Below are 24,739 nucleotides of genomic sequence, written 5' to 3'. Positions count from 1 at the left end.
CCAGCCGACAGTTGGTGGCGCTTCGGTATTCTGGTGTTTCCAGTGCACAGCTACGCAGTTCATATTGCAATATAGATGGAGACAAACTAACGTAGGGCTTATAAAACCTGTTTATTTGTGTTTGTTGTTAGATCTGCATTATATCAATACCAATCGTTTAGAATTGTGCATAACTTTTGAGTGTTGCGTTCATACGAAAATTCATCTTGTTGAATTAAAGTTGTAAATAAAATTATAATAGTGATTTTAATTAAGAGATTAAACTGCAAGCCATGTCTTTAACAAAGAGTAAAAGAAAAGTGGATGGAGGACGTGTTTTTCAAGATAAATGGAAAATTATGGTGTTGTGCGCAATAAAATTGTATGTTTTATTTGTAATAAGGGAATATCAGTTCCAAAAGAATACAATTTACGTTGCCATTACGAAACGAATCATGAAGAAAAATTTGAAATGCAGGAAGGCAAATTGAGGGAAGAAAAGTTACAGTTTCTGAAATCTGGCTTACAATGACAACAAATTTTTTTTACTGAAGCAAATAAATCCAGAAAAAGCAAGTTCATTGCTTTTTCTGCAATGAACTTGCAGGAAAAAGCAAGTTCATTGAGCAAATGAACTTGCAATGAAAAGAGCAATGAACTTGCAATGAACTTGCAATGAAATGAAAAGCAAATGAACTTGCAATGAAAAAGCAAGTTTTGCTTTGCAAAACAATCATTCAAAACAATCATTGCAAAACGATCAAAACCATTTACCGATGGCGAATTCCTTAAAGATTGTTTGATTAAGTCTGCTGAACTTCTTTGTCCTGACAAACAATAATTATTTAAAAATATTAGTTTGTCAGCCAGCACGGTAGCAGAACGTATTAACGAAATCGCTAGTGATTTACGATGTCAGTTAAAAGAAAGTATTAACTGACATCGTAAATGTATTTTGCAGCATTCTCAATAGCAGTTGATGAGAGTACTGACATCACAGATATAGCACAACTTATCGTTTTAGTACGAGGTGTTACTGATGAATTTGAAATAATTGAGGAATTATTGGAAATAATTCCTATGAAAGGAAAAACTGTTGTACAGGATATTTTTTCTGAAATAAAAACTGTAATCTAAATATATTAAGTTGGGATAAATGGTTGGATTTGCAAGTGATGGTGCAGCTGCTATGGTTGGTAAAAAAAAAAATGGAGTAGCCATTTTTTTTTTACCAAAAAAAAATTAAGAAATATAGTGAAAGAAGAAAAAATTCAAAATGAATTTTGCACTATACATTGTATTATTCATCAAGCACTTTGTGCCAAAAGTTTGCAGATAGATAATGTTATGGAAACAGCAACTAAAACAGTTAACTTTATCCGTGGACGAACTCCGAATCATCGAGAATTTGTTGCATCGCTTGAAGAAATTGAAAGTGAGTACGGAGAAATGATTTATTATAACGAGGTGAGGTGGTTAAGTCGAGAAGCTGAATTAAAACGTTATTTTGATTTAATAAATGAAATCAAAAGTTTCATGACACAAAAAAAAAATAATAAAACCATCGACGAGCTACGTAATGATACATGGATAACTGATTTAGCATTTCTTGTTGACTTAACCGGCAATTTAAATATTCTTAATAAAGAATTGCAAGGAAAGAATAAACTTATCTCTGACATGTATGCTTGTATTAAAGCTTTTAAAGTTGAATTGCAATTATGGGAAACACAACTGGAATCAAAAAATTTCGTGCATTTCCCACATCTTAAATCCTGCCCTATTATTTCAAATGAAAAATCTCAAGAATATACAAGAAAAATAGCATTATTACGACAAGAATTTGAAGAAAGATTTAAAGATTTTAATGATTTGGAGTCCGATTTTACATTATTTTCATTACCATTAAAAACGAACGTGAATACGGCACCAGAAAATCTACAAATTGAGCTAATTAATTTGCAGTGTGATATAAATCTTATTCAAAAATTTGAAGATACAGATTTGATTAACTTTAATTCGTACTTGTCAAAAGATAAATACCCTCAGTTACGAATTTTTGCAATAAGAATCGCTTTGTTTGGGAGTACATTTATATATGAACAGTTTTTTTCGCAGTTGAAAATTAATAAGTCTAAGAAAAGAACCCGATTGACCGATGAGCATCTATAATCCGTGATGAAGATAGTTTCTAGTAATTTTTCTCCAAGGCTACAAACTTTATCAGAATCGAAACGCCATCAAGTGTCAAGTTGCAGTAAGAAATAAAGAAGTTTATAATTATTTACATACAAACGTGTATTTTTTCTGTATGTGTCGAAGAAAAATTTAATAAAGAAAATAATGATAACTGATAACTTCTGTCACTTGATGGATATCAGTCCCGTGGACTCTGATCCCTTCATCGCTATGAATGATTCCCGGTTTAAAGGAAGAAATTTTTGAGCACTTGGCTCGCTCTAATTAGGGCTGTGTTGAAAGATTTCAATCTGTGATCAGGGCCGCCTTTGGGCGTTTATGTTTCCATCTGTCTTTTTCATCGTAATATGATGGCTCACGAATGAGTAGGTTGGGACGGAGTGATGCCTGAGCAAAGTACTTGGTTGCTATCTGGAGGAGAAATGTAGGTATGTCTGGCAGGTTTCCATCTTGATGGAGAATAGTGTTCGTTCCTTACAAACCACGGGGCATCAAAGATCATTCGGAGGCATTTGGTTTGGATTAATTTTAATCGTTTGATGTTGCTAGGAGAGGTGTGGCTCCACGCTGGCGAACCATAAGTCAGTATGGATCTGATGATTGCTTTGTATATTCTTAATTTGTTTTCTGGACTGACTTTGCTTCTACGGTTGAGTAGAGGGTAAAGTTGAGCTATTACTGAGTTTGCTTTGTTGCAAGCATGAGAGATGTGGGAGTTGAAGCTGAGATGATTATCTAGTTTGATTCCCAAGTATTTTACTTCTTTTTGCCATAGGATATCAGTATTGAACATCGTGATTGCTCCATTATGGTCTGCTTTCTTCCTTGAAAATAGTATGGCCGTGATTTTATCTGCATTAACATCAATTCTCCATAACCGAAACCATCTTTCAAGATTCATTTTTGTAGTCTTTGTGTGGCCAGGTATGGTCTGAGCAATCTGGTCAGTATCGCCATGTCATCCGCATAAAATGCCATGGTGGTTGATGTCGTGCTTGGGTCGTCTAAGATAAAAATGTTAAAGAGTAATGGCGATAATATGGAGCCTTCCGGGACACCTGCTGTGATACTTCTTGTAGTTGATTTGAGCCCACGAAGTTTAACTTGAAATTTTCGGTCTTTCAGGTAAGAGTCTATGATTTGAATGAGGTTTAGTGAGTATTTTGCAGTAATTAGTTTGTGGATGAGGCCTTTGTGCCACACTTTATCGAAGGCCTTCGCCACATCCAGGAAGATTGCACCTGTATGCTGTCTCCAATTAAATCTGATAGTTATGTATTCTATAAGTCTGTGGATTTGTTGAGTTGTGCAGTGTCCAGTTCGAAAACCAAATTGTTCTTTTGGGATTAGACCTAGATTGTCCGTTTCGCTTTGTAGGCGTTTTAGAATTACTTTTTCAGCTATTTTCCCAAGGCCTGACAAGAGGCTGATAGGTCTGTAATTCTGGGGGAACTGAGGCGCTTTCCCTGGTTTGTGGATAATGATTACATCTGCCTGCTTCCAGCGAGTGGGGATGTAGTTGAGTCTTAACATCGCATTGATGATAGCCACTTAATGCATTATTGTTTTGTGAGGGAGTGCTTTTATAATTTTGTTTGAAATCTGATCAGGACCTGGTGCTATTCTGTTATTGAGGTTCTTGATGATTTGGTATATTTCATTTGGCGTGGTATAGTTTGTGTTGTCACGGGTGGTGGAACGATAAAGTGAATAGCGTACTTGCTTGTGGATTTTTTCAATGAAGCGCAAGTCCGCATGAGTGTAGTTTGGTTGGAATTGCAGCTCCAGGGAGTCTACAAAAGCTTCTGCTTTTTCATCATCTCGGTAGACTATACCTCTTTCTCCATGGATTGGTTGTATGTTGGGGTGATCGCGGCGAAGGGCTTTAGTCATTTTCCATAGTGAGTTATCTTCAGTTTTTAAGCAGCTTAGTTTCCTCTCCCATTGCTGATTCTTATGGTCTTTAATTGCATATCGGACTAGGTTTGTTGCCCTGTTAAGCTCTTGTTTATCCTGAGGTGATAATGTTGCATGGTACCGACGTCTAATCCTGTTTTTGTTGCGGATAAGCTTTAGAATCGCATCTGGGAGCAGGTTATTTTGAACTGGAATGGTAACGGTGGAGGCTGTTGCAAGGCCAGTTTGGATTGTGCTTTCCAGTTTATTGATTGCTATGTATACTTCTTTGGGTGAGGAGATAGTTGGGACAGGGCCTGTGATGTTGCTGAGAGTTGAGTTGAGCTTCTTGAGATTTATGTAGCATTGTCCGGAGATGGTTTCTTTTTCTCCTCCTAGGCTAAGCAGAACTGGATTGTGATCGGAGCTAAGATCATTAATAACCTGTAACTGGAATTGGTGTGGGGTGTTCCTGAAAATGCCGATATCCAGCACGTCAGGTTTGCCCAGTGGTCCGTAGTGTGTTGGTTCAACAGGACCAGCTATGGTGATGTTTCTTGTCATAGCGAATTTGTGTAGGCTCTTCCCATTATTATTGGTCTTTCTACTGTTCCACACAGGATGTTTTGCGTTTAGATCTCCTGCCACTATTGTTGCTTCATCTGGGTCAAGGAGCTGGGAGAGGTCTGAGGCTAGGAATGATTTGCCTGGAGGGTTGTAGACTGAATATAGTTTTAGACTGTCTGTGTTTTTTGTATGTATTTCAATTCCAATTTCTTCCAGGTTTGTGGTTGCTGATTTCTTGATCTCATTGTATCTTATGCTTTTTTTTAACAAATATAGCAATTCCGCCCCCTCTGGCGTTGAGTCTATTCTGATCTTAGCAGTGTGTAGTACCTTATTTTGGGGTTGTCGCAAGGCCGAAGATGCGTCTCGTTGACTAAAAAGATGTCTATCTTATATCTTTCAGCGAATTCTTTTAGTTCTAGGAGGTTGTTGTTTAGCCCGTTAATATTCCAATAAGCAATCTGTAATGAGTTAGTTAAGGTGAACGTGTTATCCATTAATCATAGAGAAGAAGGTTTGTGTGTTTTTGAGGAATTTGTTGGTGTCAGCCTGATTGGCATTTGTTTTGCTAAAGGCTGTTAACATCTCTCCTAGAGTAGCAGCTAGGATTGCTGTGGTGGTTTGGTTGTAAGATGCCGGTTTGCTATTAGTAGAGACCGCAGATGCATATGATTTTTCAGGAGTAACGATCCACGTTTTGATTTCTGGTGTAATTCGCTTCTGATTGGGCAGGGGTAGTACCTCTCTAGCCTTCTGAATGTTGAATGGGTGGAGTGGGCATCCCTTGTAATTTGTTGTGGTGGGCCACCACAATTTGCACACTTAGTAGGTGTGGTTCGTGGTTTGACGCAAGTGAGTGAGGGATGGTTGTTACCGCACTTGACACACTTGTAATCCGCTTTGCATAATTTTTGTGCATGCCCATACTTTTGGCAGCGATGGCATTGGCTAGCTGAATCCTTTCTTCTGAGAGGCTCAGACTTGATGACCAAGCTGCAAACTATTTTAAGGTTGTAAATTTCTCTATGATCTTTACTGATCCCGACCAAGATCAGAGGCATAGGGCGCTTGTCTGCTCGGTACATGCACGATATCTTAATGGGCTCTAGGTCTTGTGATCTGAGGTCAGTAGCTATTTCTTCAGCTGGTATGGTCTCAGCCAGCCCTCTAATTACCACCTTTAAATTTTTTTTCGCTTTTAAGCTGAAATGTGTGATATGGGACTTTTAGTTCATCCATAAGTCTGGTGAGCTGGCGGTAGTCCGAAATTCCTTCATCTGTACTCTTGGCTGATGTAAATTTGATGTTTGCGTTCTTCATCGTTGCTGTAATTGAAGACCATTTTTCTTTTGTTCTTAAAATTACAGGTGGAATCCTCTCTTTGGGTTGTGCCCTGGAGTCAGTCTCTATTCTTACATCAGGTTGCTGTTAAGTCCATTGGAGTTGTTTTTTCCAAGGGTTGATGTAATATTTCAGAATCTTATGCTGGCGAACCCCTCTTACGCTTCTTTCTGCTGACAACCTGATAGTCTGTAGAGTTATCTGAGTCCTCTAGGGGCTGGTCGTTAACCGGTGACATAATCTCTCTGGTGTTATCTTGAGAAGTGCTGGGGAGAGGGTCAGGGGATTGACAGTCCTCTGTTTCAACCTCTTCTATTTGGTGGATGGCCATCTTTCCTGGCCATTTCCTTTGTAGTAGGCCTCCTATATGCTTAAAGATTGCCAATAGCTGCTTGAAATCAAGCTCATCGTATGGAGAGTCTACAGTTTGGCCTGAGAGAAAATAGCGTTTCCCGAGTAATCCTGTACACTGAGAGTCTACTAGCAAATCCCGTAGACAGCTTAGAGTAAGCGTCTACCAGCAAAAAGTTAGTTTGTTATAGGTGACTATCCTAAAACGAGGAAAAAGGAGTTTCGGGAGCTTACTTGGACACAGTGCAGCGACCTACCTCCCTAAAAAACCATTTAACCACCACTGGTCCTCATTGCGGGTGGGAAAATGGAAAAATAATATATATATAAAATATATATATATTATTTTTTTTTCGTACAGTATCCCCAAATTAAAAAATTAATTTTTTAACTGGGGATACTGTATATTAGGGTTACCAAGTAATTTTATAAGCTTGGTTATTTAACTCCTAATCCCAAGTATGCAAACAATTAAGTTTGTGCCTGAAACATAGTTCAAGTCTAAAGATGGTACAACACCAGGGAAACTCATTGTAAAGGTGGGTAAAGCTCTGATCACTATTCTTAGTTAAATAACCAAGTTTATAAAATTACTTGTTAACCCTAATATACAGTATCCCCAAATTAAAAAATTATTACATCTATATCTCCTCCAGAGATTCTTATTAAAAATAAAAACACCTTGCAGCAACTTCTATAGGTAAAGTTGATAAGGCTCTGTATTACTAAAACCTTGGCATGAGGAAGTAAGATGGCGGCTCGCTTGCTAGTGTTGATCTCGACTATAGATTGTGAATGAATGAATTCGAAGCGTTCTTCATTTTGTATGAAGGTAAGACTTTGATTAGATGCAATTTAATTGCCATTGATTCCTTTAGCCTACGCTTGGTATTGCTGGCAGTCCTTTGCGGCTGCGTGATATTCTATATATATATAAAAAAAAATTCTGCTGGCAGGTCTTTAGACCTGCGGGATTTTTACTAACGCTCATATGCATTTAAAACGATATGAGCGTACCTGACCTACACGTATTCACTGATTTGCTCGATAAAGAGCCGGCTCTTGTACTTATTGATAAAGTCCAAAAGTTTAAGCTGACATGGCCTACTAGCATGATCGACCCCGACATCATTATCGAGTCACTCGATAAAAAGCTTCTCAAAAAGTTTGAACGGGATTGGTTCGGCTACTTAAACTTATATTCTTCACCTGAAGTCGATGTTGAGGAAAATAAAGACTCTCCTCAAATGGAGGAAAAATTCAATCTAGTTGTCTCTACCTCTAATCCTTCTGATCAAGGAGAAATCTACGCTGGTAAGAAGAGAAAAACTCCCTCTGCTGAGCCAACAAATGATGTTGGCATGGATGAGGACGTTCCCACTACAGATCCCTCTGCCTCCCCAAAGAAAAGGTGCCACCGATTATCCTAAGATAAAAGCAGAGATGGACAACACTTAGAACCATCATGGCTAACTTACAAATAAGTTATAGATCTGCTAAAAATGTAGACGAAGGCTAAAAATTCAGCCCAAGATGGTGGCTGATTATAGAAATCTTACAAAGGAACTGGACGCAAGAGAAACTCAATATCACACATTTTCACTTGCCTCCGAAAAAAATCTGAAAGTGGTCCTACGAGGAGTCTCCGAGGATATTGACACGGATGAAGTAGTTACTGACCTTAATTTACAGGATCTACCTCCCATAAAGGTCACTAGAATGTTTAGATCAAATAAGACACCTGTGCCTTTAGTCTTAGTAGAAATTCATAATATTTACAAAGAGATTTATAATCTAAAATTAATATGTGGACTCAAAATAACCCCAGAACCATTGAGAAAGAAAGCATCTTCTGGGCAGTGCCACAGATGCCAAAAATTTGGCCATGCCCAGAAGCTATGCAAAGCTCAGTTCAGAAGGCTAAAATGTGGATAGAATAACCCCACAAACACCTGCACCAAGCCAAAATCCACCCCGGCTAAGTGCGCTAATTGTGGGGGTCCTCACCCTGCTAATTATAGAATGTGTATACATCACCCCAAAAAACAGATGGAGCGATCCAGATCATCGGCCTACCTCGTCATCTAGTGCGAGAGTTCCTGAAACTCAGGCTCCTCAGTCCTCCAAGAGTGAGATCACGACAACAGGTGCTCGCCCGTCATTAACTGAGCCCCTTAAGAAAATGGATCTTCAACATCAAGCGAGAACATATGCTGATGTGGTCTGCTCCAAACAGATAGCACAAACCCAGAACCTGAATAACCCACATTCGAATCTATCAGCTATTATCACCTCTTCTCTTGCAAACATGCTGCAGGATTTCAGCAAATCAAATCCATCACTAAGTGTTACAAAAAAGATTCTTACAGCAAACCCAATCCATATTATCTGCACTCTCTGATGCATAGGAAAAAAATCGTCCCAAATTCTCTTCAGATTTTTGCTTGGAATGCCATATATATATATATATATGTGTGTGTGTGTGTGTGTGTGTGTGTGTGTGTGTGTGTGTGTGTGTGTGTGTGTGTGTGTGTGTGTGTGTGTGTGTGTGTGTGTGATTAATTTTTTAAATTGGGGATACTGCATATTAGGGTAAGCAAGTAATTTTATAAGCTCGGTTATTTACCTCCTAATCCCAAGTATGCAAACAATTAAGTTTGCGCCTGAAACATAGTTCAAGTCTAAAGATGGTACAACACCAGGACAACTCATTGTAAAGGTGGGTAAAGCTCTGATCACTATTCTTAGTATTTTCCCATAATGTAAAGCACATCTCACTAAAAGATGTACAGGGTGTTCGGGATAAATTTGACAGTTTCGTAAGGAAAAAGAAAATCTTCTTTGTATCTATTAAATTTAATGAATTGACAAAAAAACATTACAGGCAGAGTTAATTACAATACTATCAACAAGATTTACTCAAAATAACCACCATTAGCATCGATCACAGCTTCAATTCTGCTTCGGAACCTCGAACAAGCTGATGCTACAGTCTCCCTGGGAAGGGCCGCAAAAACTGTTTTTATTTTATCCATTAACTGGGCTTTTGTATTACTGGAAGTGCGATTGGTGTCTTTTTCAACTGCGCCCCATACAAAATAATCCATGGGGTTAAGGTCTGGGGAGTTTGGAGGCCAAACATTTGGACTGGTGAAGTCGTAGAAATTTTCAGACAACCATTTTTGACTTTTCCCAGAGGTGTGGCAAGGGGCCGAATCCTGCTGCCATACATACGGCCTACCATTGGCTACCCTTGTTATCCAGGGCTTGACTACAGTTAGCAACTAAACGAACAAAGCCCGAATTCCAATGCCAGGGTTCTTCAACACCTGTTCCTGCAGATTTGCGAGGAATTCTGCTGTACGAACGCAATCAGATCGTCTGCTAGGGATCTTTCTTCTTGCTACATCCTCGTAGTCACCATTGCAAGTCTCTAGTTCATGCCTGATTGTTTTTACTGTATTCAGGGAGCATTGGGCAGCAGTCGTAATATCCTTATTTTGATGGCGGGCACGAATCATCATGATACAAGTTATTCTCTTCCATGATTCAGGTGGGTTCCAGCTATCCATCCTTTCTGACATCTTGTATATGAATGAAGAAGGGTCCAAACTTTTAAATGAAGAGAAGTGTGTGTTAATACATGTAACTTACGGAAAAATATAATTAATTATAAATATGTCAAATTTATCCCGAACACCCTGTATACTGCCATAAATATCATTCTATAGGTAAAGTTGATAAGGCTCTGTATTACTAAAACTTTGATATTTAGGGTCTAGCTACTCACTGAGGAGTCTTTAACAGGAATAAATGCAAAAGTATAATATAATATCGGTGATATTGCTGTTCTGTGGGTGAGCACTTCAAACCTAGCACACCCGGAATATACACCATTGCTATTTTATCCATGTCATCCAATTGATCAGCTATATTAGTATTCAATAGTTCATCAAAATACTCTACCCATCTTTCTAGTATTATTTCATTCCCACTCAGGGTTATGCATTCCTCATCCCTACATAATGTTGTTCAGGCTGAAAGTCTTTCTGGCTTCTATTTAACTTCTGATAGTAGGTCATATTTTCATTTATGCTTTGGAGGTGTTCCGGTTCCTTAAGTTCATCCTCACAGTATTTCTTATTTCTGTTCTTATGCACTCTTTTTTGTTTTCCTTTCTGGCGTATGATATTCCTCTACAGCTTTGAGTCTGGTTACTTTGCTGCATTCGAATACATGCCTCATTTTTTTTTTTTTTTTTACTAAAGCCACACGTTTACATTCTGCATCTAACCAGTGATTATATTCACCATTATATATCAAATTCGCTGTTTTAAGGATACTTATGACATAAGACTGAATGATATATGCACGTAAACACAACAAAGATATTTAATTAACCAGATATTTCGGTCTGGAAATAGAAGACCACCCTCAGTGGTATTACAAGAACAGTTTTAAAAAAAATACTAGCTAGAATACTAACAATAGATCGTTAAAAATAGAACACGCCGATTGATATTATATCACTAAGTATGAAACGGAATATTTTGAAGTAGAGACATGATTGAAAAAAAAAGAGTAACCTTGATTAGACTTTCCCAGATTTTTGATATAGATATATAGTCATTATGATTCAGGTTGGGACGATGGAGCAAGGCCTCCACGCTTTCCTTGAACAAACGTTCAAACCTATAACGGGATCTATGCAGGAGGCGAATCCTGGACCAAAAGATGTTGTGGTCAGTTTCAATCCCGTGTTGAGCCAATCCAGACTTTTCAGATTTGTTGTGAAGAATGGAGGATTGATGTTCTTGGATTCTTTTTTCAAGAGAACGTCCAGTCTGTCCAAAATAGGAGAGATCACAGTTGCAAGGAATTTGATAAACTCCAGGAAGGGATAAAGTTGAGCGTTTGTCTTTAGGAGAAGGAAAATAAGGAGACAATTTGTTAATAGGTGAATACGTAGCTGTTAAATCATATTTCTTTAAAATTCTTGCGATAGGTTCTTAAATACCGGAGATATAAGGAATAGGCACTCGATATATTGAAACTTTGTTGTTTTGTGGAGGATTATAAGAATTGAGGAGAGTTGAGTACTTTTTTCAGAAAAGCCATTGAGTTTCATGTGTTATTGGATAGTAGAAAGTTCTTTCTGTAGATAATCAAAAGTAGAACAATTAGTTTTGGCTCTTCTGATGAGGAATTTTATAATTCCTGTTTAATAGAAGAAATAGAAGAAAACAACAAGTTATCTTTTTTAGACGTTCTCCTCATCTAGTCACCTTCAAATATTCTTACAACTACAGTATACAGGAAACCAAGCTACAAGTGCTGGAAAAGAAGAACTAACTACTGAAAGATATTGCAACGAAGTTTTTCAACGACATCTTCGATTGTTCCGTGGTGTTTTAGACCAAGAATTCATTTTTATGGATGACGATGTCACAACACGTCGTACACGAGCAGTGGAGATACTTCTAGAAATCTTTAGCTTTTGGACACCAGTGTATATAGTAACAGCCTACTAAATATTTTATCCTGTCCACCTCCACTTCACACAATACTGTTTCAAAACTACTGTTTCCATTTGCCCCTTCCATCTCCACTTTAGATGTAAAAAAATCCTTTGTTATTATCAAACATATCATTCCATCTTTATTCCTGTCAGCATATCAGAAATGAGACTTAGATTGATCAGAGGCAATGCCAATTCTCTTGCACATTCACATAGTACATGGGCTGATATGTTATCCATTCCCTCTGCTGTATTTAATCAGATTCAAATTTTTTAATCTAGCTAAATGTTGATATGCATATCTGTAACATCAGCAACTGTAAAATCACCACCTGAATGATACACATTTGCAAAATGATCACTCAGCGACTCAACTATTTCTTTTGGTTCAGTCACCTTACTACCATGAGCATCGTTAAAAGCCATTCTACTATAATCATTTTTGCTCTTACTTGCTACATAACGAAAAAACTCTTTTTGGTATACTTTGGCCTGTTTGGCTAATTCTCTCTCATAGTCTTTTCTTTTTTTGCGGCCCTTGCTTTATTACGCTACTTATCCACTTAATTCTAACTTGGTTCAGTCATGCAGTTTGATATTGCTACCCTCAAGCAATCTCTGAGCAGTTGCCATGCACTACTAGCCATGCACCATTCCAAGATGGCTCCTGTGTCCCTTATAATCACCACCCTTATATTTGAACATAAATCCCTTCTTGACAGAGAACTTCACATATATGGCAACTTCCCAGAACCAGACAGCATCGTCACTCTCCCCAGTTGAAGACAGAGTGTCTATCTAGGTTATGGATGCATGCCCTAATGTTATTATCAGATTCAACACCCTAAATGTCCTTGTCCCATTTATTTATTTATTTACGCATATGACTTTGTGAAAATGGCAAGTGAAATGTACAATCACAATATCCAGCAACAAATGATGACAATCTTAATATGCAAAAGTTCATTACATAAAAGGCACAAACTGCTTTCCAAGTCTTCCTTTTTTAAAAAAAGCAAAAGTAATTACAACTACAGATCAATATCCAGTCTGGAAAGCAAACTGAAGGCCTCAACCGTCACCTTGTGAATGTCCTATAGACCACTACCGTGAAATTGGCGCCTTGGGCAGTCGTACACAATATGAGTAATCGTCTGAGCCACTGGAGAACAATCACAATAAGGTTGGTCTAACAGCCTCCATTTATGTAATACATAGCCACATCTGCCTTGCTTAGTTCTGATCCTGTTGATTGATGACCAAATCTTCCTAGGAAGAGGAAAACCAGGCTGCAGAGCACAAGGATCATCTACCAGGAAGCTGTTTGTTGGAAGATTGTTGGACCAGTATTCTCTCCACATGTCAGGTGTTAATGGCATTGCAGTTGAAGAGAGTTCGTCCCATTTATAATGGATGAGAGGATTCGGTGGAGAGGATTCAGAGGCAAGTGACCAAGATGGTGAATGGCCTGTGGAATATTCCCAATAAGGGCAGATTGAAGGTGTGTGGATTGTAGAAGTTGATCGATAGGAGTAAAAGAGGAGATACGATAGAAACATTTATGTTACTTGAAGGATTATATAGGATAGATGCAGAGGAAATGTTTCAGCACTTGTATAGAGGAACCAGAAAAAGGGATCATCCTTGGAAGTTGAACTCATTCACTACTGTCCAAGCAAAAAATAATTTCCTCACACCTCTACTGAGTACATAGTTTTTTGCTTGGACAGTAGTGAATGAGTAGAATCGGTTGCCAGAGTCAGTTGTGAGTGCTTTGTCTGTTAATGTGTTCAAGGAGAAGTATGGTAGATTGGGTCTCCCATGATGAGTCTTCAGACTTCATGGTGTTGCCTGTATAATAATAATTAAATAATAATAATAGCAAGCTAATGCCTATTCCCTTATAGGGAGTAGGCAAAGCCTTTAAACCCTGTCTAGGTTTTGCTGACTAAGTGGACAGTGAAGCTCCACCAGTAACCAATCAGTGATAGCTGTCCCATGTCTATCACTAATTATAGACTACCACCGGTGAAGAGACCTGCAAACAAGTCCTGCCATCTCTTAGTACCCAACCCTAATGCAATATTTTTAATGTCTGAAATAGTGTGGGTTCTACGGGATGAAAAACCCGAGTTTCTGGGAGAAAAAACCTGCTTGTCCATGCCAATGAGCGATTAACTCGGTAACCTGTCATAGAAAGGTTTAGAATAAGTTCCTCCAGTTGGCAACTAGACTGGAAGTATAAGTGTATCTTCGGGCAGCTTAGCCCTCAGGATGCAAGCACCACTTCTAATGAGCTACACAGTCCTTATAATAATAATAATAATAATAATAATAATAATAATAATAATAATAATAATAATAATAATAATATTGGAGGCCTGTGCAGCTCAGTGTAAGTAGCACTTACATCCTCTATGCCAGGCAGCAAGAAGATAGACTTATTGTCCGGGTCTAGTCGTCGACTGAAGGAACTTTTTGTATGCCTTTCTTCGACCGGTTCCCGAGTTAGTCGATCTCTGGCACAAGCAAACGAGATTTTTCTCCTGGAAGATTGGGTTTTTCATTCCGTGAACTCAAGAAAATCGACCGTAGAACACATAGTAACACATCCCATTAGGTTAAGGTACCAAGAAAAAGCAGCACTTGTTTTCTGGCCTCTTCATCGGTGGCTGCCTATAATCAGTGATAGACATTTGCCAACTATCTCTGATTGGCTACCGGTGGAGACTGAACTGCCCACTCAGTCTCCAAAAAGCTAGATAGGGTTAAAGGCCTCACCGACTCCCTATAAAGGAATAAAAGGAGTTAGCTTATTATATTATTTATAATAATAATAATAATAATAATAATAATAATAATAATAATAATAATAATAATAATAATAATATGTGGTTTCATGTAATTATCCCTTAGCAACTGTATAAATCCCACTTCCATCCTTCTATGCCTTCTTTTCTCCCTCCAATCGATGTCCTCAGTGTTAAAGTCTCCCATAATAATTGTTCTTCCTACACTCATTGGGCAGAACAATTTGCTTATATATAGCATCTACTTCTTTATGTGGACTCCCTGGTCTATAGTAGCACCCAACAACGTATTTTGTCTTATTTGCCTCTATCTCACACCAGACAGCCTCAATGGAACCATCTCCCTCAGACCTAAATACCCTTTAACTTCTAATTTTGTTGGTTGTAATTCTACAGCTATCATCAGCAATACCCCACATCCTGCCCTGTTCCTTCTATTCTACCTGAAAATACAATACTCTTTACATTCTATCCTGTAACTATATCATTTTCAGCCAACCAGGTCCCAATGATGCCTATAATTTTTGGCCAGGTTGAGCTCACCAATTCCAAAAACCCACCTTTACTCGAGATGCTTCTGGTATTCGTGTACATGCCTTTCAACGTAATACCAACCCAATTAAATTGGAGATCTGTGAAATCTCGTTTAGCATTGAGCAGTCCATAAGAACATCTATTAAATTTTTTTCAGAAGTTCAAGATAAAAGATGCCGCCTATTCTCTTTTGGAAATTAAAATGTGTTACGGGGGTTTATTTATTTTTATTTAATATTAATATCTAATATTTGAATGGCAGTTGCACGCACTTGTTACATGATGTTGAGATTATACATAGATGGCAGAGTGGGGTTATCAGAATACAAATATCTATAAGAACTGGATTTCTTGAATATTATTGTTATCGTGTGGTGTTAAGAAGTAAGTTTTGATGTAATGTTAGTGATTATTGATGACAGATTAAATTTACACGATTACAAGCTAGTTTACTCATAAGCAGGTGTACCAACATAAACATGCTTCCGCATTGAGCGTAATCACATTCAATGCGGAATTGAACGTGATTACGCTTGTTAGAATGCCATTAATTTTTCTATTAATATATCCAAACGACTTAAATAAATTGCATTAATGCTCAATCATCACAGGAATGCATACTCATTGAGATTATTATATTCCAAATGGATGTTTTTTTTTTTTTTTGTATATGTAAAAAGACCAACCACAGCAGTGTGTGTGTGTGTAGTATATACTGTATATAACTGTCATAAGTTACAGGCAGGTGAAGTACTTTAAATGTCACCGAAAGTAATAGAGCATTTTGATTTATTTTATTTTATTTTTTTGTTTTATAGTATTGTTGTCGTTTTAACTTATTCCCCGTTGTTGAAGTTAGGATGCTTTTTTTTTCTCAGAAGATTCTATTATTTTCTCCTTTCCAGTTAGTACTTCCCTCGTGTTTGGCAATCCATTCCACAATTTCACCACTCTGCAGGCAAAATTCTAATAGAGATAATCTGTGAAAATCTTTATAATAATTTATTTATCTGATTTATAGCGTATTCTGCAACAGTGACTTAGTATTCAGCTCGTTTTATTAGTATGCTGTTCAGGTGTCCAGGATTGACAATATTAGTTATTCTCAGCATTAAGTGGAGGATGATTTAATGTTTTTCTGTGGTCCATAATATTTTTATGATTTTAAAAATAAACCTTAATTTGATTTATGAAGGGTGAATCATTTATTCAGAATATTATATGTTATAGTTGCAGGATTAAGTAGGGGAAACAGTGAGTTGGGAGTAGTATTCCCTCCAGCAATCAGGCCTTGAACTCCCTGGGAGGGAGTTCAAGGACTGATATGTTACATAATAACAATAATACACATGCACAATAAAGTGAACTGATATTGAAGTGAACTCACTCAGTTTTTTAAGTGAAGAAATTCACTGAGTTGACTTACTTTCTGGTCACTATCTATTACGTGAACTTTATGTTGGCTTTATGCACAGAGGTTTGATGATCTGACAGTGAATCGGTAAGCAGCAAGGTTTAAATGTATCTGTGTAATATCAAATGCCAACATGGCAGGTGAAAATAAGTGTCTGTGAACTCTTGCTTGCTTACCAGTTAAGGATTTTTTGATATTTAATGACAACTCATATGTTGCAAAATATATAATGAATGAAATTTTACAGTGTATAAAAACAAATTGCAAGATGGATTTTTTTTTTTTTTTAAAAATGCATGTTTGTGGTAATGCTAGACAGACAATCCTAAGATTTTTATCATCAAATTCCTAGTATGTACCCTCGAGGAGTTTATAGAATATTATGATAATACTAACCGAATAAAGTTACATCATTACTAACTTCCTATCAATAATTTTCCTCCATATTAATCTGCTATCTGTCAAGACCCCAATATTATCAGATCTTATATTTCTATCTTCTACATCACTTTCCACTATATCAATCTACCTTAATCGTGGTCTTCCTTTGAGTCTGTTTTCCTGCCATTCTGACAAAGAACAGTTATTTTGCTTACCTTTCCTCTCCCATTCTGTTTAAGTGATGATACCATCTGAGATCAACTCTGCTAACATATTTTTTAATGTTAGCAGTGTCAAGTTCTTTCCGAATATTCACATTTTTAATATGATTCTGCTATTGATGCCATGGGTTCACTCCTATAATCGTTCTCAGAACTCTATCAGTGGTCTGTAGTTTTAATCAAGTGTTTTATTTCTGATCCAGTTTTCAGATACATAAGTTAAAACTGTTTTGAATACTCTTATGTACAGCTGGTTTTGTGTTTTGATTGATTTTCTCTTAATTTTTTAAATTCAGATTAATATATAATTTTTTTAATTCTCCCATAATTTCTCTAAGAATAAATTTATTCAATTGACTTCCTACCATATCAGCATTGCTAATTCTGTTGTATATTTCCATATATATAATTTTTGATGTTCACTAAAAATTGTTCCTAAACAGCTGAAATGTTTTATTTCTAGTAGGTTTTCATTCAGAATGCAGTTGATGTTCCCTTTGTCTTTTTATTGCTGTTTTCATACCTTTTTTATTACAGAGGTTATTAAATTTAATCTGTGAATCCTGCAGACTTGTACTGGATTTATTTAGCAGTATTATCTGCATAAAGTAAATGGCTGAGATTAGTGTTATTAAGGTTTTATACCACTTTCCTTTATAATGTATTAAGTATAGATGATGAATAGCATTGTCCAGCAGTGGAGATGATTGCTCTTTGTCTTACACGTAATTTATCATCAAACTATCCTCGTTACCTCATTAATTCTAACTACTGACTTGCAACTCAAATATAGACTGAGTATTGCTTGATATAATACCCAAGACTATAAGAATTACAGAGGAATAAAGTTGATGTCCCACACAATGAAAATCCTCAAGAGGGTTCTTCATGGAAGACCGAGGAAGGAGGTGGAGATTGCAAAGGAGCAATTTGGCTTCATGCCTGGTCGATCGACAACAGATGCTATCTTTGGGTTACAACAGAGGATGGAAATGTTTCGCAAGAAGCAATAGGAGCTACATCTGGTATTTATGGATCTGGAGAAAGCATATGATAGAGTGCCAAGGCAAGAAGTCTGGAGGTGTTTCAGGGAGAAGAAGGTACCGGAGAAATATGTCAGGTCGGTGCAGGAGATGTACAGAAATGTGAAGAAGAATTCGAACCTGCCTGGGAGAGACAGAAAGTTTTCCAGTGACAGTTGGTTTGCATCAAGGGTCAGCATTAAGTCCATTCCTGTTTAATGTTGTGATGGAGGAGGTGAGAGAAGATGCGCCGTGGACTATGTTGTATGCAGATGACATCGTGCTGTGTGCAGAATCAAGAGAAGAAGTGGCAGCTAAACTGGGAAGTTGGAGGAAAGTAGAGAGGTATGAGACTGAGCAGAAATAAGACAGAGTATATGTGTTGCAAAGTGGATGGCAGCCAGGAGACAGATCTGGAGCTGGAAGGAAATGTCATCAGGAAGGTCAGTGATTTTAGATACTTAGGTTCAACAATAAAAGAGGATGGTGAGGCTGAGAAGGAGGTTGGATGCGGGATACAAGCAGGATGGAGGAACTGGAGAGAGAGAGAGAGAGATGGCTGGAGTGCTCTGCGATAAGAGGGTGCCGATCAATCTAAAAGGCAAAATCTACAGGAATGTAGTGAGACCAGCTATGACGTATGCTATGGAAACTGTGGCCCTGATTAATGGAGGAACTGGAGAGAGATGGCTGGAGTGCAATGCGATAAGAGGGTGCCGATCAATCTAAAAGGCAAAATCTACAGAAACGTAGTGAGACCTATGGAAACTATGGCCCTGATGGATGGAGCAGGATGGAGGAACTGGAGAGAGATGGATGGAGTGCTATACGATAAGAAGGTGCCGATCAATCTAAAAGGCAAAATCTACAGGAACGTAGTGAGACATGACGTATGCTATGGAAACTGTGGCCCCTGAGGAAAAATAACATCAGCAGGATGGAGGTAGTGGAGATGAGAATGCTTAGGTGGATGTGCAGTGTGACCAGAAAGGATCATCTGAGAAATGACCATGTAAGGGAAACGATGTTACGAACTTAGGAGCAAAGATCAGGAGAGAAGGTTGGGATGGTTTGGTCATGTGATGAGGAAGAGTATGTGGTAAGAAAGGGCATGCAGATGGATGTGTGTGTGTGTGGGGGGGAGTGTGGATGGCCAAAGAAGAGATGGAGAGAGATGGTGGAGGAGGACACTTGAGGATGAAGAACTTGGATGTGGCTACAGCCTAAGACAGGAGGTTGTGGAGGAGACTCACCACAAACAGCGACCCTACTTAAGTGGGAAAAGCTGCTGAAGAAGAAGAAGAATTGCTTGATATAATATCCGCTTTATAGTATATAACTGCAGAGTTTTGAACAGCTTTTTTCTTGGCAGCTTGTCATATGCCTTCTCCAGATCTACAAGACTTAAATACAAATCCTTATTATATTCCTATGACTTCTGGAATGCAAGATTTAAAGAATGAGGAATGAAATGAGGCATGTACAGAATAGCACTGTATTGAGATTCTATCATAAAAGGTGTGGTGGATCAGGGTGCATGAGATATGTTCTCCAGGAGGGAGAACGAATGAACAGAGTGATTGAGGTACTAGATATGAGAAGTAAGCATGCAAAGGAGTTAATGATTGTAGTTGGGACAAATGATTTGGTTGGACATAGGAAGAACATGAGATTGGATATCAACAGATTATTGAGGAGAGTAAAAAAATACAATTGTAGGGAGGGTAGTTTGCGTGTTTCCCTGGTGTTGCAGTAGAGAGCAAAGATTTTGAATGAAATGTTAGCAGAAATGTGTGAAGAGAAAGGAGTTCAGTTTGTGAATATGTGGGACGAGTTTGAGGGATGAATGGTGCTGTATAAGAGCGATGGACTTCATCTGAATGGTCTTGAATTGACTCATTTGGGAAGGTTGCTGCTGGAGAGAAGAGTAATGAGTGATGCAAATAAAGTATCAAAGCAAAAGATGATGTGAATGATTAGGAGAGTGAATTAGGTGAAACTGATGTGAATGGAGAAGAGAATGTGACAACTGGGAAATGGGATGGGCTAGGGAAGTCAGTGGGACACAGTGTAAGGAGAGTGGATTTTGGAAGTGGTAATGAAATCATGAATGTGGATGGTCAGTGTAGAAATAGAATGGTCAGGAATAAATGGGGGATTGAACATGGGAGGCTATATGGGAGAAGAGATGAACAGACATAAGCAGGTGATGAGAAATCAAGCATGAATAGGACTGGCTATAGGCCAAGAAATGAATTGTTGTTTATTTATGAATGCCGGAGTGTCAGAAATAAGGGAGATGAAATTGTTGATTTAGTTTATGTGTCTGAAAATAGTTGGAATGAGTGAAACATGATTGGATGAAAATGACATCTTGATGGGAATAGAAACGGAGAGATATGTTGTTTCTTGTGAAGGTAGGAAAGGCAAGAAAGGTGAGGGAGTACTGTTGGTGATAGGGGAATTATATCCATGCAAGGCTGAGTTACAAGGAGAAAAAAGTGGTAGTGGTTTTGAAGCAGCACAGTGTGAAGTGGAGGTTGATAGAATGAGATATTTGTAAGGGAAAGACAAAGAAATGTGTATAGGCAATGGAACTTAGTGAGCAAGCAAAGGGTGACCATTATGGGTGATTTCAACTACAGTCTTAGGCAGTATCTAACAGAGGGCATGACGGTTAATATTCCTAGATCTGGTTATATCATCAGAGGATGTGATTGTGAATGGAGTATCTGATCTTCTCCTGGTTGGAGAGAGAGAGAGTGAGCAGAAAGTGATCACATGAGTTGCAGCCAGTCACAGAACTTCTACAAAGATGAGATATACATGGAACTACAAGACCAGTTATTATGGAAAGCTTAGGAGATAACTAGGAGCTATAGCACAGAAAGAGGAGTTGAGTGGGAAGGATCTAGGCACTTCACAGGCATTGATCAAGATCTATTTAACAGTGGCAATGTGTGAGTGTATTCCAAAGGTGAAAAGGCTAAACCAGAAATGTAACTTGGTTGGTAAGGGCAGCAAAAGTGGAGTATGAGAAGAAATTAATGCTAGTAAGTTCTTTTGATATGTGGCAAGTAGAAGGAAAAATTGCTGTGGGAGGGTGATGCTTGTTGATGACACTGGCAGATTGGGGACCAATTCAGAGGATATAGTTGAATTATTCAATGATCAATTTATCAGTGCATTTCATCCTCGTGAAGGCAGCATCAGGAGGAGCTGGAGTGTAGAATGTATGACAGAGGGGGCTCATTTACTGATGGTAAATGAGCAGGAAGTATACGAGGAATTAAGTAAACTTGATGTTAATAAGGCAGTAGGATTTGACAGTATATCACCATGTGTCTTTAATGAATGCTCTACAGAATTAATGGCACCTTTGGTATAACTATTTAACAAGTCTTGTCACAGGGTGAATCACAAAAGAATGGAAGATGGGAAAAATTAAGTCTTGATGTCTTAGGAATTGCTGAAACAAGATGGACAAGTATTGGTGAAATGAGAACAACTGACAAATATTGCATATTGTATTCTGGAGATGATGAAAGACATGAGAAAGGAGTTGCAATGATTGTAAGTGAGAAAGCAAGGAAAAGTCTGATGGAATGGAACCCAATAAATAACCAAATAATTAAAGTTAGATTTTTTTCGCGGTTCATGAAATTGACCATCGTACAAGTATATGCACCCACAAATGATGCCGAAGAAATGGAGAAAGCACAATTGTATGGTCAACTCCATATAGGAAACGAAGCGAGCGGTGAACAAAATAAAAATAGAGAACTTTTTACATCCTTCTGTGAATTAAATAATCTCATCATAGGAGGTAGTATCTTCAAACATAAGGAAATTCTCCCTCGATGGAAAAACAAGAAACCAGATTGATCACATTACTATATGTCATACTTTCAAGAGGACCTTACAAGATGTAAAGGTTAAAAGAGGAGTTGATGCAGCTTCAGACCATTTTCTGCTAACCACAATAGTTAAATTAAAGCTAGCCAGAAATTCAAAACTAAGAAAGAATAAAAAAAATTAAATATAAAATCGATAAACTGAAGGAAAATAAAATCAAAGAGAAATTTACTAATGAACTGAAGAATAGATTCTCAATTTTGGAAGAATTAAATGAAAATGATGAGGAAAATAAGATTGAAGCCAACTGGGAAAAGTGTAAAGAAGCCTTTAATAAAACTGCAGAAGATATTTTAGGAGTGACAAGTGGGAAGTCACACATTTGGATTACAGGAAACACATTAAAACTAATTGAAGAAAGGAAGAAGATAAAAGAGAAAATAAACAACTGCAAATCAGAAAGATTACGTGGAGAATATCAGAAGCAATACCAAGAAGTACATAAGATGGTAAAGCGCTCCACCAGAAATGACAAGAGAAACTACTATCAGCTGTTGGATGAGGATGCTCAGAGCAAATGATACCAGAAATCTTGGACAAGTTTATAAAATTATAAGACAACTTGGAGGAACCTATCAGATGAATGAATGTGGGGTTAAAGATAAAAATGATCAACTACTAACTCAAGAGCAAGAAGTCCAACAAAGATGGAAAGAGTACTTTGAAGAATTATTAAATGTTAAACACTACTCTATAAATCCAAATATCGAATCCCCTTTCGAAGAGATACCAAATCAATTTGAATTTCATGTAAACATGGTAGAGATCACAGTGAAAGAAATCGTGAATGCAATCAAGTTCCTAAAGAATAGAAAAGCAAGCAATTCAGCACTAATGATAACATTAGTGCTGAATTGCTCAAAGCTGACCTAAAAATATCAACAACTATACTGTATAAACTGTTTAATATCATATGGGCATCTGAGAAGGTTCTGAGTACCTAGAAAGAATCACAAATAGTTAAAATTCCCCAAAAAATGTGATCTTACAGGATGCACCAATTGGAGACAAATCAGCTTATTGTCAGTATCATCAGAGATCTCCACTAGAATCATAATAAACAGAATAAAAAATAGCACTGAGAATAGAATAAGCAGGCTTTAGAAATGGAAGAAGCATAATGAATCAAATTTTTATTCTTAGAAACATAATTGAACAGAGTGTTGAACTAAAATTCAACTCTCAATTTTATTGATTTTGCCAAAGCTTTCGACAGCATAGACAGAGCATGTCTATGGAAAATCTCCTGCAAATTTATGGATTTCCTGATGACAAAATAATAAAATAAATTTAGTTTAATCCTTTATCCAAGTGTGAGCAAACAAAGTTTGCACCTGAAAGTATCTTCAGGACTGGGGTAAGGTGGGGCAAACTACCAACACTCCTATCTCAGTATCTCCCATAATGCAAAACACATATCCAAAATGCATTAAGGGAAGGGCCACTACCCAGACTAGTTTCGACCTTTATTGAGGTCTCTTCAGTGGGAGCCAGGCCTAAGTGGAGATACCAGTCAGAAGCATTAGCAAGGTCATCTCTACCTATAGGAGTTGCCAATTGGTGTGCCACCTTTTTAATAAATTACTCTGGATTTAGAGGAAGATGTTGAAAGTTTATTTTTCACTTGGTTAGAATATAATAAATTTAGTTTAATCCTTTATCCAGGTGTGAGCAAACAAAAGTTTGCACCTGAAAGTATCTTCAGTACTTCAGTCCTGAAGATACTTTCAGGTGCAAACTTTTGTTTGCTCACACCTGGATAAAGGATTAAACTAAATTTATTATATTCTAACCAAGTGAAAAATAAACTTTCGACAAAATAATAAATATTATAAAAGATTTTGTATGATGGAAGTAAAGGGCAAATTCTATTAAATGGAATAGCTTCCAAAAGTTTTTACATCAAAGCTGGTGTTAAGCAAGGTTGTGTCATGTCTGGAACACTTTTCATCATTGTCATAGATTGGATAATGTGGCATACCCTGAAATAAGATGGAACATTGACACCACATTAGAAGATTTGGACTATTCTAACAACATTGTACTACTTTTCTGGATTTGAAGACATGAAAATTAAGACAGCAAAGTTAGAGGACTGCTAAACAAATAGGCTTACACATCAATGAGAAGAAAACCAAAATATTAAAAATCAACAGTAAAAAGAATGACCCAATCTTTATAAATGGAAATCAAGTAGAAGTGACAAACACTTTTAATTACCTCGGAACAACTATCAACATAGAAGGTGGTACCAATGAAGACATTGCAATAAGAATAAAAAAAAAATCTTGCTACGCATTTACAGAAAATTTGGAAATCATCCAATATAAAAACAAACTTGAAGGTTCAAATTTTTAACTCAGCTGTTAAGTCTGTATTACTTTATGGAAGAAGTGAATCATGGAAATTAACCAAACAAGAAAATAAAATAGATGCCTTCCAAACAAAATGTCTTCGCAGAATTCTCAAAATTTACTGGCTGAATAAAATCTCAAATATTGAAATTTACAACAAAACCAAACCCATTATAATAGAGTTAAAGAAATGCAGATGGACATGGATAGTGCCATGTATTGAGCATGCCAACATCA

General features: G+C 37.3%; 1 protein-coding gene across 2 annotated transcripts in view; it reads left to right on the top strand.

Annotated features, from left to right (window-relative positions):
* The first annotated feature begins 15,469 nt into the window (after positions 1-15,469).
* Positions 15,470-24,739, top strand: part of LOC150101179 (uncharacterized) — a 155,807-nt gene continuing 146,537 nt past the window's right edge. The window contains exon 1 of one of the 2 annotated variants that reach the window (XM_090401504.1): positions 15,470-15,579. The gene's annotated coding sequence lies outside the window, so the exon portion shown is untranslated. Of the gene's footprint in view, positions 15,580-15,882; positions 15,967-24,739 lie in introns of those variants that run through there. The other variant, XM_090401505.1, reaches the window with a different exon arrangement.

This window comes from Typopeltis vanoorti, chromosome 12 (assembly GCF_054136105.1).
Source record: "Typopeltis vanoorti isolate ZY-2024b chromosome 12, IOZ_Tvanoo_1.0, whole genome shotgun sequence".
In the NCBI taxonomy this organism is placed as follows: domain Eukaryota; kingdom Metazoa; phylum Arthropoda; class Arachnida; order Uropygi; family Thelyphonidae; genus Typopeltis; species Typopeltis vanoorti.
The sequence above is the reverse complement of the archived record's forward strand: the minus strand, read 5'-3'. Positions and strand labels throughout refer to the sequence as shown.